The following is a 14,569-nucleotide window of genomic DNA, read 5'->3' on the forward strand; positions in this document are numbered from 1 at the left end:
GAGGAATCAGCCAATTACAGCAGGGCGGTGCCCCGAGAGCATTTTTTTTCAGGGTGAGGGACCGTCTGCTAAATTTTTTACAGATTTATTTGTAATTTTATTTTGCAAATAAGTAGTGTTTAAAGTTGGAAAATATTAAGGATAACAAAAAGCGTTTGAAGTTGTGCTATTAAATTGGCTGGTGGTTAACATTTGCTGCCGCGGGGAAGCGCTGACGGCGGTAGTACTGGTAAAACGTCAAGCCGCTTTGCACGAAAGCAGCTGATTCCATGCCGTGTTGTTGTTTCTTTGCGCGGCGCCAGAAATCAGGCTACTGTGCGGTTGACCTAAGTGCGTAGAAAAAAAATGTTAACGAATGCGGTAAAGGCTACGTGCCTGCCGAGTGAACTTGCAAGAAGCGTACGGAACGAATTCGACGAAGACAACTTGTTGAAGTCTGTGTTGGTCGGCTCTTTCGATCGAGGACCAAAATGCCAAAAGGTGAGGTGTTGTAGTATGTGACGAGTGGTTGTTTTTTTCTGTCCCCTTTGGAAACAGAAGACGACCACGAAGTGCCATTTGCTGGGAAAAATAAAGTGCTTTGCCAGCATAAGCGTGTCTTATTTATATGTCGCTGTGTGTCACAGAGGTGACGACGGCACCCACCCCTTATGCGCACTAACTTTACAAATTGCCTCCAACACCCGCTGTACGCATTTGCTCAACGTCGGTTGTGCGATGCAGACGTACGCCTCATTTCCAACGGCAGCTTGAGAGCCGCCGGTAGCAAAGAACCGCAGTGCACACAGCACCTGCCGCCGCAACGACGACGCGCTCGCTCGCGCGCGCACCTCCCAGTTCATCGGTGACTTCGTCGGGCAGCCACTGTACCGTCTGCTTCTCCAGTCGAAAATGGTGTTGAAACAGCTCGTCCGGCAAGTCGAACGCGTCTTCGTGCGCCCTCCTACGCCGTTGCTCGCGCCAGCGCAGCCGCCTCAGTCGTATGGCCGCGTACACCGCCGCCATTTTCTCTCAAAAACGCAACGGTCAAATTGACCGCCTCGAGACTGTTACAAAAAAGCGTCAATTTCCGCCTACATAATTAGGTGTGCAACGTCACCACTTCTGCCACATCCGTGAAGTAATCTGCAGCCACCCATGACGCAGAAAAGCAAAATGGCCGCCGGCCACGACCGATCAATAGAAGCGAGTCTTATTGACACATTTTTGACAAGTTTTTGACAATTTTCCTAATTTACAGTTGCGTAATCTGGCCCCTGGTCACTAATTACTTGACACAATGGTTTCCTTTGCCACGATCGATGTCCAAAGCGGTATACGTTGTGGCTGCATGGACATTGGCGGTTGCACCAGCCTCCGCTTGTCAACACTGACGATGTCATTGCTGTCACCTGTCGCTTCCCTTGCTGTGTTCGAATGCAACCAGGGTAAGGGGCTGAGTGGCACTGTGTACGGTATACGTATTGTAGAGGTTCCAAAATATCGTAACTGCGATGGGTCTTCTGAGGCAACCTCGAATGAATGTGTTGGGGTCGAGAGTGAAATTTTATTAATGAAGAGAACTGTCAGGAATATCTCTGCTACCAAGAGGGGAAGGGGGCAGTAAACACACCTATGCGCTGCCGGCGCCGAAGCTCAATAAGACTTTCGGACGATACCTGGTCGTTCATTACTGAGTTCAAAATGAACGAAAATGTCGCACGTCAGCTATGTCGCATGTGCGGCACAGTCGAGGGTGAGATGAGCCTACGGCGTTAAGGGCCCCGTGTCACAGAAAAGCCGGTGTCGGCGGCGTCGGCCGTGAGCGAAAAATCCTCCTCCCCGCAATTCACCCCACTGCCCCAACAGATGGCGCGCGACGGCAGCACCTCCCGCTCGTCTCGTTCGGGCGCAGTGGGGCCGTGCGGGCACGCAGGAATCACGCGGTGAGCGGCGAACAACGCAGCGCGCATCCAAAGCGCGTTCACCACGAAGCTTGCGGCTTGCTGCCCGTTCGTTCGGCGCGGAAGCTATGCTGGCGTTCGTGGCATGGGTTAGTCGAGAACGATGTGCCGACGAACTACGACTGCGACTTGAGATCCGCGCGTTTCAGCAAGGCGCCCGGCAGCTCTTCTACGTGGTTTGCAGCTCCGCGCATCAATTTCACCGTACGTAGCAGAGCGATTTGTCTAACGGGCAAGGCGTCGCGCCGAACGGGCGATGGCGTTCCGTGGACTCCCTGACAGTGCTGCAACTCGCTGTCGCGTTCCTCTCTTAAAGGCGAAGCTTAAGCGTCCCCCAATTTTTTTTCTTTCTTTGCGCGTATCTGGATATTCACTGCGATGACAGTGGCCGTGAGCCATTATTTTAGAATTATTCGGCGATAGCCAGTCGACACAATAAACTCACGACGGGAACTACAGAGGTTAAGCAGAATGTACGGCAAGGTGTACCTCTGCAAAAGCTCAACCGAAAGAAGCTCGAAAAAACAGTCTGCTTTCAGAGTCAAAGCAGACTGCATAATAATAATAATAATAATAATAATAATAATAATAATAATAATAATAATAATAATAATAATAATAATAATAATAATTGGTTTTTGTGGAAAGGAAACGGCGGAGTATCTGTCTCATATATTGTTGGACACCTGAACCGCGCCGTAAGGTAAGGGATAAAGGAGGGAGTGAAAGAAGAAAGGAAGAGAGAGGTGCCGTAATGGGGGGCTCCGGAATAATTTCGACCACCTGGGGATCTTTAACGTGCACTGACATCGCACAGCACACGGGCGCCTTAGCGTTTTTCCTCCATAAAAACGCAGCCGCCGCGGTCGGGTTCGAACCCGGGAACTCCGGATCAGTAATCGAGCGCCCTAACCACTGAGCCACCGCGGCGGGTAGACTGCATGAGCAGTTGTGCATGATCGCTCACTGCTAAATGGAACGCTCGAGCACGTGCTCATCGCACTTCGGCAAGTGCTGCCGAGAATGAGCGACATCACGAGCATGTGTGGAAAGATAAGCCGGCCCAGCCCATACTGTGCATGCCAGGGCAATGCTGGCGTGTGTTCTCAAGTATGCGAGTCTTCAACGGGCTTTGTACCCTTGCGACCCCCACCTCCAAAGATCGAAACGGGCGTTGCCGTTGCAGAAGGAACGGCAGCTCACAGACGACGTTTCATATCTTGGGACAGAGGTTCTGGAATGTCCAACTTTGTAGAAGCTGCTTTTCACCGCCGTCTAGCGATATGCCAAGGAGCAAGAAACACGGGGGCGACGGATTAATGCTGTGGAAGTATGGAACTAACTAACCCAACAGATGGCGTAAAATTTTATTCCGTTCTTCGTGAGGCGTGAATTGCTGACAACTACTAAATGCTTCTGCTCATTCTTTGTCCCTAGTACCGCCAAGAATGCCAGAAGCAACCCAAGCAAACGATATTCCAGCAGCCTAATCACGTCGAGGGCTGAGACAACCACGGAAATTTCAGAGGCGCCATCACTTTCTGCTTTCAGCAGCCGCATCTTGTGGAACTGAGATTTCATCGCACATTTCAATACCTGGTATCGTGCCAAACACCGAGGCCCCACTACCCCATTTCGCAAAATTTTCAAAACTACATGGGTATTTTACGTGCAAGCTTTCATGAAATAGTTTCAGTTTCAGAACACCGATGCACACAGCTGCAGTGTCGCAGGCAGTCAAGTTTTCATTTGCGCGAACACTATCTTTCGAAAACAATTACTTCATTAGAAGCGGCCACTCGAGAAGTTCGCTCTGTCGTATACAGACACCTTTCTAATTGTTGACAGTTACGAGCACTGATACAGATCCGCGAGCTCCAGGCAGAGAAGTTCTACGCGATTTTTCGCTACCTTCATCTGGCTCTTCACTTTATTCACCTTAAAGACCCCCTTCAGGGGGTATTACATAAGGGGTGGGTTAACATATTCATCAACAAGTACAAGACATTTCTTGAAATAATTGCCTACGGTATATATCTGAAAAAACAGGCGGGTGCGTGATGGCAGCGATATCGGTGGGGAGGGCATTCCAGTCCACAACAGTTCGGGGAAAAAATGAGCCTGAAAAAGTCGCAGTACGGGACACAGGGCGGGCAATCTGAAACGGATGGGCAGTGCGCGGTGAGATATGCGGTTCGGATGAATAATGTAGGATGGTTGATTTAGAGAGCTATGGAAAAAATTGTGGAGCAAACATAGGCTGGCAATGCGGCGGCGGTCTGCGAGGCTTTCAAGACCGGAATTCTTCTTCAGAGCTGAAACGCTGGTGGTGTATGAATATGCAGAGTGAAGAAACGAGTGGCGCGGTTTTGAACTAATAATAATAATAATAATAATAATTGGTTTTGGGGGAAAGGAAAGGGCGCAGTATCTGTCTCATATATCGTTGGACACCTGAACCGCGCCGTAAGGGAAGGGTAAAGGAGGGAGTGAAAGAAGAAAGGAAGAGAGAGGTGCCGTAGTGGAGGGCTCCGGAATAATTTCGACCACCTAGGGATCTTTAACGCGCACTGACATCGCACAGCACACGGGCGCCTTAGCGTTTTTCTTCCATAAAAACGCAGCCGCCGCGGTCGGGTTCGAACCCGGGAACTCCGGTTCAATAGTCGAGCGCCCTAACCACAGAGCCACCGCGGCGGGGTTTTGAACTGATTCGAGTACATTTGTTGGGTATGCATGGTGCGGGCTCCAGATGGGCCTGCCGTACTCAAGCTTGGGTCTGATGAGGGTTTTATAGGCGAGAAGCTTCACGTGTTGCGGGGCATGACGAAGATGACGTTTCATGATGAAGTGATTGTGCCATATACCTGTGGTGAAGAAGAAGAAGAGAAAGAAGAAGAAGAAGAAGAGAAAGAAGAAGAAGAAGAAGGAGGAGGAGGAGGAGAAGAAGTAGTAGAAGAAGAAGAAGAAGGAGAAGAGAAGAAGAAGAGAAAGAAGAAGAAGAAGGAGAAGAAGAAGAAGAAGAGAAAGAAGAAGAAGAAGAGAAAGAAGGAGAAGAAGAAGAAGAGAAAGAAGGAGAAGAAGAAGAAGAGAAAGAAGAAGAAGAAGAAGAAGAAGAAGAAGAAGAAGAAGAAGAAGAAGAAGAAGAAGAAGAAGAAGAAGAAGAAGAAGAAGAAGAAGAAGTGATTGTCGCTTACCTGCACAGGGGTCGGCAGCAACGTACAGGATGCGCGGGGCCTCTATGCGACTGAGAGTGCATACGAAGTTCTCGACCGAAGCTTAAAACCTCGTTCGCAAAAAAAAAAAAAAACGTCGCAAGCACATCAGACAACATTCACAAAGAAAACGGCACGAAACACGGGGATAAAAGAGAGAAAAACCCGATAGGACCAGCGTCGGGTTTGTTTCTCTTTTGTCCCCGTATTTCGCACCGTTTTTTTTTTTGTGAATCATGAACCAAGTAGCCCAAAGTAGAGTTCTCCGTAAATATGTGTCAGATCACATTCTTTTTTTTCCTTTTTCTGGTGCAGAGGAGACAGAGCGTTCCTGAAACGTAAATTTAGTTCAAATTGAAATAGCCCACACATTCAGGAAAAGAACAGAGCGCAGAAACATGCCATATCGACGAGTGCGCGACAACAAGGTATACCTGACATGTGCGTAATCGCACATATGATATGTGTTTCTTTATTGTGTGCATAAAGTGACTTCAGCGTAAGGTTTATCATCAGTGAGGCCAACATGCAGACCTTTAGCGATTTCTTGATATTGTTATAACTCCTGGACGAATGAGAGGCGGCAGGTTTCGATTTACGCCATCGATCCAGTGGAAAAGCACTATTACACCCGTTCGGTGCGTGTGTGTGTGTGTGTGTGTGTGTGTGTGTGCGTGTGTGTGTGTGTGTGTGCGTGCGTGTGGGCGTGCGTGCGTGCGTGTGTGTGTGTGTGTGTGTGTGTGTGTGTGTGTGTGTGTGTGTGTGTGTGTGTGTGTGTGTGTGTGTGTGTGCGTGCGTGCGTGCGTGCGTGCGTGCGTGTGTGTGTGTGTGTGTGTGTGTGTGTGTGTGTGTGTGTGTGTGTGTGTGTGTGTGTGTGTGTGTGTGTGTGTGTGTGTGTGTGTGTGTGTGTGTGTGTGTGTTAGGCGCGGCGAAAATAGAAACACCGAGTGGCCATTGTCAAACATTAGGGCTTTTGACGCGTTTAGAACGCTATTCTTTTCGCGGTGCTTAAAGCGGTCAAACATTCCATTCAAATATTCAAAATTCTCATGGCTATAAGCTTCAAAGAAAACTCTCTCTTAGGCCAGAATATTCGATAAGCGAGCTTGGAGGAAAAGCTTTAGCATGGCGAAGATTGCACAGGTCACCTATTACAGCTAGCTCGTGTAGTTTTCGCCGCTCCAAGTAGCTTCTGCATTTATTACAGCGACAGCTGTTAGGCGCCCGTTCCTGAGTTTCTCGTCGTAGTAGTATGTCGTTGTCTGCCATTGTCTGTCGTAGAACCTGCGGGTGCGATGCTACGGTAACCAGTGGTTACGTGGTAACCGTGGAAGGACGAGGAGGGTTACCATGGAAGGAGTCTTTATGGCGATAGCTTAGGAAGGCGTAACCAGTGGATGGTTAGATGGTAACCGTCCGAAAGGTGGTTACAGTGGAAGCAGGAGGGTATTGCGAGAGCGTGAGAACGCGCAACCGAAACGTTGGAACCAACCGAGAGGTTGGTTCCAGCGCTATGGTTCTATAACTGCATGCGGATTGAAGAGCAGACCTATACGAAAAACGACAATGCGCGGAAAGCTAAAACCCGGGTTCGAACCCGACCGCGGCGGCTGCGTTTTTGTGGAGGAAAAACGCTAAGGCGCCCGTGTGCTGTGCGATGTCAGTGCACGTTAAAGATCCCCAGGTGGTCGAAATTATTCCGGAGCCCTCCACTACGGCACCTCTCTCTCTTGCTTTCTTCTTTCACTCCCTCCTTTATACCCTTCCCTTACGGCGCGGTTCAGGTGTCCAACGATATATGAGACAGATACTGTTCCATTTCCTTTCCCCCCAAGAACCAATTATTATTATTATTATTAAACTAACAAGAGCGGCCTATAACTATACAGATGTGAGGTCACCAAGGTATTATATGTATACCAAAACATATCGTAAAGCACAAATACCTTAATAGCTGTCGCTTAACCTCGCGTTAATCAGTGGTAACCGTCCTGTCATTTTTTTCTTTTCTTTACCAGTTCCAGAAGCTACCTCTCCCAAAATCTTGATCCTCGTTATAATGTCCTTACGTTTTGTAGCTGCCACGTCGAGTTCTCAAAACATTTTCTTCTTCTCCAGAGGCTTCAGTACTCAGTTTGGCCATGATCAACTGAGATAGATGCATGGCTGGTGTGACAAGAAAGGACACAATCCAGAAAGACCTCGTGCGAGTGACTGTCAAGGGAGTAGATAATGAAGGAAACATTTTAGAAGGAAGACTGCTATGGTTTAGACACGCATTGAGCAATGACGGAAAACACACCGGAAAGAAGGTGACGAAACTTGAAGATGTTGGAAAGAGGCCGAAAGGATGACTTAGTAAGAGTTCGAAAGACAACGTGGAAGGAGATCTGATAGAGAAGATGCTGAATAGGGAATGACAGGGTGAACTGAAGACGGCTTATTGGAAACAGCGACCCATTGTAAAAATGGTACAAAGCTGTAAAGAGGAAGAGGGAAGGGTTCACAAGACACACAGCAGCAGGTGAGGTGCAATAATACTGCACTGCAGTCATGAGGCGTAAGAACAAGAAAAACAGTTACGGTATAGCGTGAAGTTCGGTGAGTTGTTTATTACGCGTAAAATTAGTGCAGACAACACTAAGCAGCACCGATAGCATGAGCGAGAAGTGTTTGCAATTGTTTAGACTGGCTCGCAGAATGATGCGGGTGTTCAGTCGAGAATTGAGTTCTGCTAAAAACTGCCACAGTTGTGAAGAGAGTTCCAGCGCTAACACTTACTACTCTGTATATGACGACTTCTATCTAAAAGCTCTAGCAAAATGGTGGCCGGACAAGCATAGGCGAAGGACCATAAGAAAGTAACCTTTTTAGTGAGTAGTTCCAATATAAAGGGAGGCATGGCAATTTTTTTTTTATTTCTTGCAACATAACTGGCGGTAACAGTGAATGCCACTCATGGAGCGATTGTTCACGGTGCCTCTGCATTGCGACACCCAATTCGTGAAGCAAAGACATTGTAATTCGGCTCAACTTTCGTTGTTACAGTTAGGAGCAGCTCAGCTGGATAGGGGTGTGCAAATAGTACTTTTTCCAAACCGAATAGAATACAAATAGTGAAGTTAAAAAAGAACCAAATACGAATCGAATAGAGAGAGAACCCAATCGAATACCAATCCAACATTTTTACGAAGATTCGCCACTTGTGCGAATATTCAATGAGCAAATCGTGAGAAACAGTGAAGCGCTGCTTTCGCAGATATAGCTGTCCTGTTAAAAGACGCAACACTAATCTGCATTTGGGGGGTCACATCACGAAGTCAGTGTGTTAACTTTATCATCGCTGTGCTAAGCGCATAGGAAAAATGCCTTTTGTTCTTCATAACGGAAGATAATAAACTAGCGTCATACCTCAGTGCATGAGACTGGCGAGAGCTACGTCTGAGGCGTGGCCTCCGAGTTCGGGCATAAGGGCCTTGTTTGCCGAACCTGCCTGGACCCTGCCGCATCGTCCAATCTCTGAGGCCATACATAAGGATTATGAACATCGCTACGCGAACGGACCGCACCGCGGTGCTGAACCCTCTATCCCACGTATACCGCGGCAGCATGGTACCCGGCGTGTATGGTCCCTGTTTTTGGAATAGTCGTTGAAGAAAAATACGGCAGGCTTTATTCGAACATCGCTCCAGCTTTTCGGAAAGTGTTCGAGAACTTGAGGACATGTATTCAATACGTTTCGAATAATTTTGAGCATGCATATTTATTCTTTCGAATAATCTAATAGGAGGATATTTGATTCCGTATTCGAAAGTTTCGTATTCGAAAGTTCCGAATATTCGCACACGCCTACAATTAGCGGTTCATCCGTAAGATGTTTGGTCGGATGACTACGTTCCGGCGGACCACGACATTTCGGAGCCACGTGCTCTGATGAAGGCGTTAAGCGCCAATTACGAGCACACTCTTATCGCTAGGAATCTGATTAATGTGACCGAGGGAAGGGTTATATCCCGTCTCTAATTATGATTGTTGAGGGTCTCAGTGTGGAGAACATGACTTCCCAGGAGAGCCTGGAAAAAGATCCGCGGCGGGAGCTGCTATGAACGAGTAGACGAGCATACCGCAATTTTCTTTTTTTTTAAAGAAATAAACGTTACTTTTAGTGGAGCTAATACTTTTTTCTGTTACACGGAGAGTCCACTTATTACGAACATCGGATATATTGAACGGAATCCACCTGACCGTATAGGTTCGTTATAAATGGGCTTGACTGTATAAGCTGGTCTCCAGACATACGTACGCTCGGAGGTGAGTGATCAGCATGTATTGGGTGCGGTGCAGTGTAGAACTGGCGGCACTGCGTGCTCTTGCAAGGCTACTTTACCACTTTATACAAAGCTGTACTTATGTTGCTTTAATGTTCTATTAAATTCAGAAAAAGTTATGTTTATTCTTAACTTTTCATAAGCACTAGAAAAAATTAACCCGTCAAAAACGAACAATGACTGTTCTAACGGTCTGGTGCTACCTAGCTGGAATTATGATTAGGGCAAGGTCACTTAACCATTTAGCTGTAACGTTTCAGAAACGTTAAGGAAGGGTAAGTAACAAAATGTTCACGCTTGATCAAAACAGAAAGCTAACGTTTGTATAATTTCGGCGTTACCTGGGGAATGACACTTCATGGGCACTTTACTTTGGCAAAAGGTGAACATATGCGGTTAGCATTGGAATTGCCATCGTCTTATGTTGGGCGTTTAGCAACATTTTTGTTGGTTTATTTTTGTTTTCAATGAGTATGTAAACCAAGGACGAGCAGGCAAAAGCTAGGCGTTATACAACACGTAAGGCCTGCCCTTTAATACAAAAACAAACAACAAATTAAAACAAACATTCAAAGCATTTGACAGCATCCGACTTCGAACAGAAAACGCACACTAAATTTGCAGTACTATACAGAATTGCTTACCAAAAAAAAAAAAAGAGTTCACTTATACAGCACTGACACGAAAGTAGCATACCATGCACGGCTCTTTTATAACTTTGGTCACTTCGTTTTTCCATTGCCATAGAAAGTTGCGGGGGGTAAGCATTTAGAGCTCGCGGTATCACAAATGTCAACATTTGCTAGCTAAACATGGAAATTAGTTGTTCGGAAGTTATATAGTCCAGGCATGTGCAGATGTGTACTGAAACGTTTCTTTACTGTATTTTATTTGATTCTTTATGTATATATCCAATTTTTTCTCATACATTGTCATACACTTGGTGCTCTATCCGTTTCTTAGCTATATCTGTCATCACTAAAGGCAAGAAAAAGTACATAAGTGGATACAAGAACCAAGCAGAGACTTAGGCTTTTGAACACCATGTTCTCATCCCTACACACTGGTATTTCGTTTTCTACGGGCATCGTCTCTCGTGTGCACACATGTTTGGAAGCGGTATGGGCGTCGCCATCTGCCGGATGGTGATATAACAAGCAGCTCTCTCCTTTGCACTTTGTGTTCAGACACCGCCTCCCAGGTGACGCCACCTCACAGAAGGCACTGTACATGGCCGTATATCAGCACGCGAACCAACAAGCTAACGTCCGAATAAAGTTCCGTGCAAATAAAACCATCAATAAGGGGCTTTATGTCCAAACGTTTTTTTCTACTTTCTTCGCGCAAGAAAACGAACGCGTTCTAAAACACGTCTACTGTTATGGCGAATAGGTGGCGGCACCTATCAGTCACCTGTGGCTTGGCGGCTTTTTTAAACCACGAGAGACACCTGCGTGCTTTTTGGCGTCCCTGAAGCATTTGACTCCTACGTTGGAGTCTTTAGCCCTTCGAGTCCAACGTAGGTGTCAAACGCTTCAGGAATGCCAAGAGGTTCGAGATAACTTCATTGCCATCGATGTAGAAGCCCCTCCACTCCCTCCGTCAGACCCTAGGGGTCCTCCGAGGGAGGGGGAGCCTCGCAGGGGGACTTCTTTCGCAAAGCTTTCTGTGCAAGAAAGATTGCTCGAGCTTGCTGCTCCGGAGGAGTATCCCAGGTTTCTTTCTCTGTGAGTTCATCAATATGCCTGGGAGAATCCAGGAAGCACGCAGATTTCTCACGTTATTTAAAAAAGCCGCCAACCACGGATGACTGGGAGCTGCCGCCACCTATCCACAGAAAGAGTAGGCGCACTTTAGAACGCGTTCGCTTTCTTGCGCGAAGGTGGCGGAAAAGACGTTTGGAAGTTCGTATGGTTCGCGCGCAGTGCCTTCTGTGAAGTGGCGTCACCAGCGAGGTGGTATCTGAACACAAAGTGCAGAGAGCTGCTTGTTATATTGCCTTCCGGCAGATGGCGACGCACGTACCGTTGCCAGAGGTATGCGCACACACGTTGCGCTGATTGGTGGCGCCATCTTTTGTAAACGCCACAAATCAAAAGCGTTTTATTTTTAACAATTAGCCAACATTTGTGATAAAATTGCGTGTTGTTAAAAAGAAAACACTACTTTCTGTCAGCATGCACTCTGGGACAAAAAAATGCCGCAAAGCACAAGAATAGTGGGTGTATGAATCTACTGTCTGCAACGTTCTGCTGCTAAACGATGCAAAAGAGTTCATGGATGTTTTCTAACCATGTGATTACGTTTGGCGAATGGAGGCGCGAGCGGCTAAGGGAAAAGAAATACGCCGCTCTAGGTGGTTAGATGGTAACTGTAGTTTTTCAGACTAGTACGCCCTCTGTCGACAGGCAATCCTATCGAAAAGTTTTGTTTTCAGCCCTCTATTCAATGCGAATTGTAAGAGGCGTTACCGAAATTGCTGATACGGTAGAGGATGTGGGCGGGAGTGCGGCAGCCACTTATGGTAGAGTCAAAGAAAAAATCATAGCTTTCATATTATGACAGCTATATATGATGTGCTCATACCCAGATTCAAAAGCCAATGTGAAAAAAATGCGAACACATGATTCACAATAGCGCAGCAAACACTGACAAACGGGAGACTAGACAAAACAAGTGTCGACTTCAACTGAAATTTATTACAAATTATAAATAAATTTCAGATGAAGTTAGCGCTTGTTGTCTAATCTCCTTTTTTTCCATGTTTCCTGCGCTGTTGCGAATCGTGAACATATACTAACTCGTCCAACTTTCTTCACTCATCAATGTTCTTGTTAGCACCGCTTAAATTTGCAAAATCCGTATGTCGTGAAATCGCAACAGTGGGCATTTGGTCCATTTCGTGCAGCCAGCCTTAGTTGTGAGGAAAACCAACTTGAAAGCCTTTGTTCGTTTTTTTTAATTGGTTTTTTTGGGGAAAGGAAATGGCGCAGTATCTGTCTCATTTTATCGTTGGACACCTGAACCGCGCCGTAAGTGTAGGGATAAAGGAGGGAGTGAAAGAAGAAAGGAAGACAGAGGTGCCGTAGTGGAGGGCTCCGGAATAATTTCGACCACCTGGGGATCTATAACGTGCACTGACATCGCACAGCACACGGGCGCCTTACCGTTTTTCCTAACGTCGCACACGGCTGTTCTTGGTTAGAGACAGGTGCACTGCAGACTGAGTTGAATTGAATTGGTTTTGGGGGGAAGGAAATGGCGCAGTATCTGTCTCACATCTCGGCGGACGCCTGCACCGCGCCGTAAGGGAAGGGGTAAAGGAGGGACTGAAAGAAGCAGGGAAGAAAGAGGTGCAGTAGTGAAGGACTAAGAATAATAATAATTGATTTTGGGGGAAAGGAAATGGCGCAATATGTCATATATCGTTGGACACCTGAACCGCGCCGTCAGGGAAGGAATAAAGGAGGGAGTCAAATAAGAAAGGAAGCAGGAGGGGCGGTAGTGGAGGGCTCCGGAATAATTTCGGCCCCCTGGTGATCTTTAACGTGCACTGACATCGCACAGCACACGGGCGCCTTAGCGTTCCGCCTCCATCGAAACGCTGCCGCCACGGTCGGGTTCGATCCCGGGTACTCCGGATAAGTAGTCGACTGCGTTTGTAGAAATGGGAATCCATCTGGCAGTACCGGTGCTCTCCCTGTTACTTAAAAATGGAGCGTTATTACGCCTGTTATTTTATACTATTTCGAAGAATAAAGTCAGTCTGTCGCCGGTTTTTATCAGCGTTCTCTCCGACATAATTGCTGCGAATGTTAAACGAATGATCCTTTTCTGAAACGGACATAGAATTTAGGTCTTCGTTGACTGTTATGTTCACTCATGCCGCATCTCTTTGAAGCACAAAATTTAACACAAGGGATTAGAGGGGGTAACCGAAGGAGGTTATATAAAACTGCTGGGAGAATCCTTAACCCGCTTGTGAATGTTTCGACAAGAGGGCCTGTATTCACCTGGTGAATGGCTTGTTGCCTTTATAATAGATTATTGAATGGGTAATAATAATAACTAATAATAATAATTGTTTTTTGGGGGAAAGGAAATGGCGCAGTATCTGTCTCATATATCATTGGACGCCTGAACTGCGCCATAAGGGAAGGGGAAAGGAGGGAGTGAAAGAAGAAAGGAAGGAAGAGGTACCGTAGTGGAGGGCTCCAAGATAATTTCGACCACCTGGGGATCTTTAACGTGCACTGACATCGCACAGCACACGGGCGCCTTAGCGTTTTTCCTCCATAAAAACGCAGCCGCCGTGGTCGGGTTCGAACCCGGGAACTCCGGATCAGTAGTCAGTCGAGCGCCCTAACCACTGAGCCACCGCGGCGGGTAATGGGTAATGGATGGTCGCCTTTCTGTGGTCGGGAAAGTGTTTGGGAGAGTTTCGTGCCTTGTCCTGAAAAACATTTACAGCGCCAGCTGTTGCGCGGCCGGGCTTCGCGTCGTCGCTGTAGCAGTAGTCGAAGTAGCCAGCGTAACTGGTGGGTGTGTTGCGATGCGAATAGAGACTTATTGCATGTCGTTGTTAGAGAGTTATAGCATATAATTACCGTGTTTACGTTACCGTTTACCGTGCTACCGTTTACCGGGCCCAGCTAGCGACAGCTGCGCGTGCGCCGCCATTTACGGGGCCGCTAGCACTTCACGGGATCCCTTTTAGCGCTGCGGAGAGTTAGCGGTCGCTCGCAAACGAACATGGCGACGCACTGCACGGCCGTTTCGGACCAAATTAGAGCTGTGCACGGGCTGCAATTTCGAGCCCGCGCCCGGCCCGGGCCCTACCCTACTGGCAGGAAGCCAGGCCCGGCCGACATTGAAGGACCCCGGGCCCGCTCGGGCCCGGCCCTGGTCTCTTAGTTCATGTTCATTTTACAGGAAAAATAAGCGCGAACAGAGACGACGGACGAAGAAGAGGTGCACAACACAAGCGCTGTCTCGCAACTAAAATTTTATTCAGGAGGAAAACACATATAAAAACGACCGAAAAACGCGAAGTCAGCAATCACATGAGACAATCACATGTGGT

This window comes from Amblyomma americanum, chromosome 11 (assembly GCF_052857255.1).
Source record: "Amblyomma americanum isolate KBUSLIRL-KWMA chromosome 11, ASM5285725v1, whole genome shotgun sequence".
Taxonomy (NCBI): Eukaryota; Metazoa; Arthropoda; class Arachnida; order Ixodida; family Ixodidae; genus Amblyomma; species Amblyomma americanum.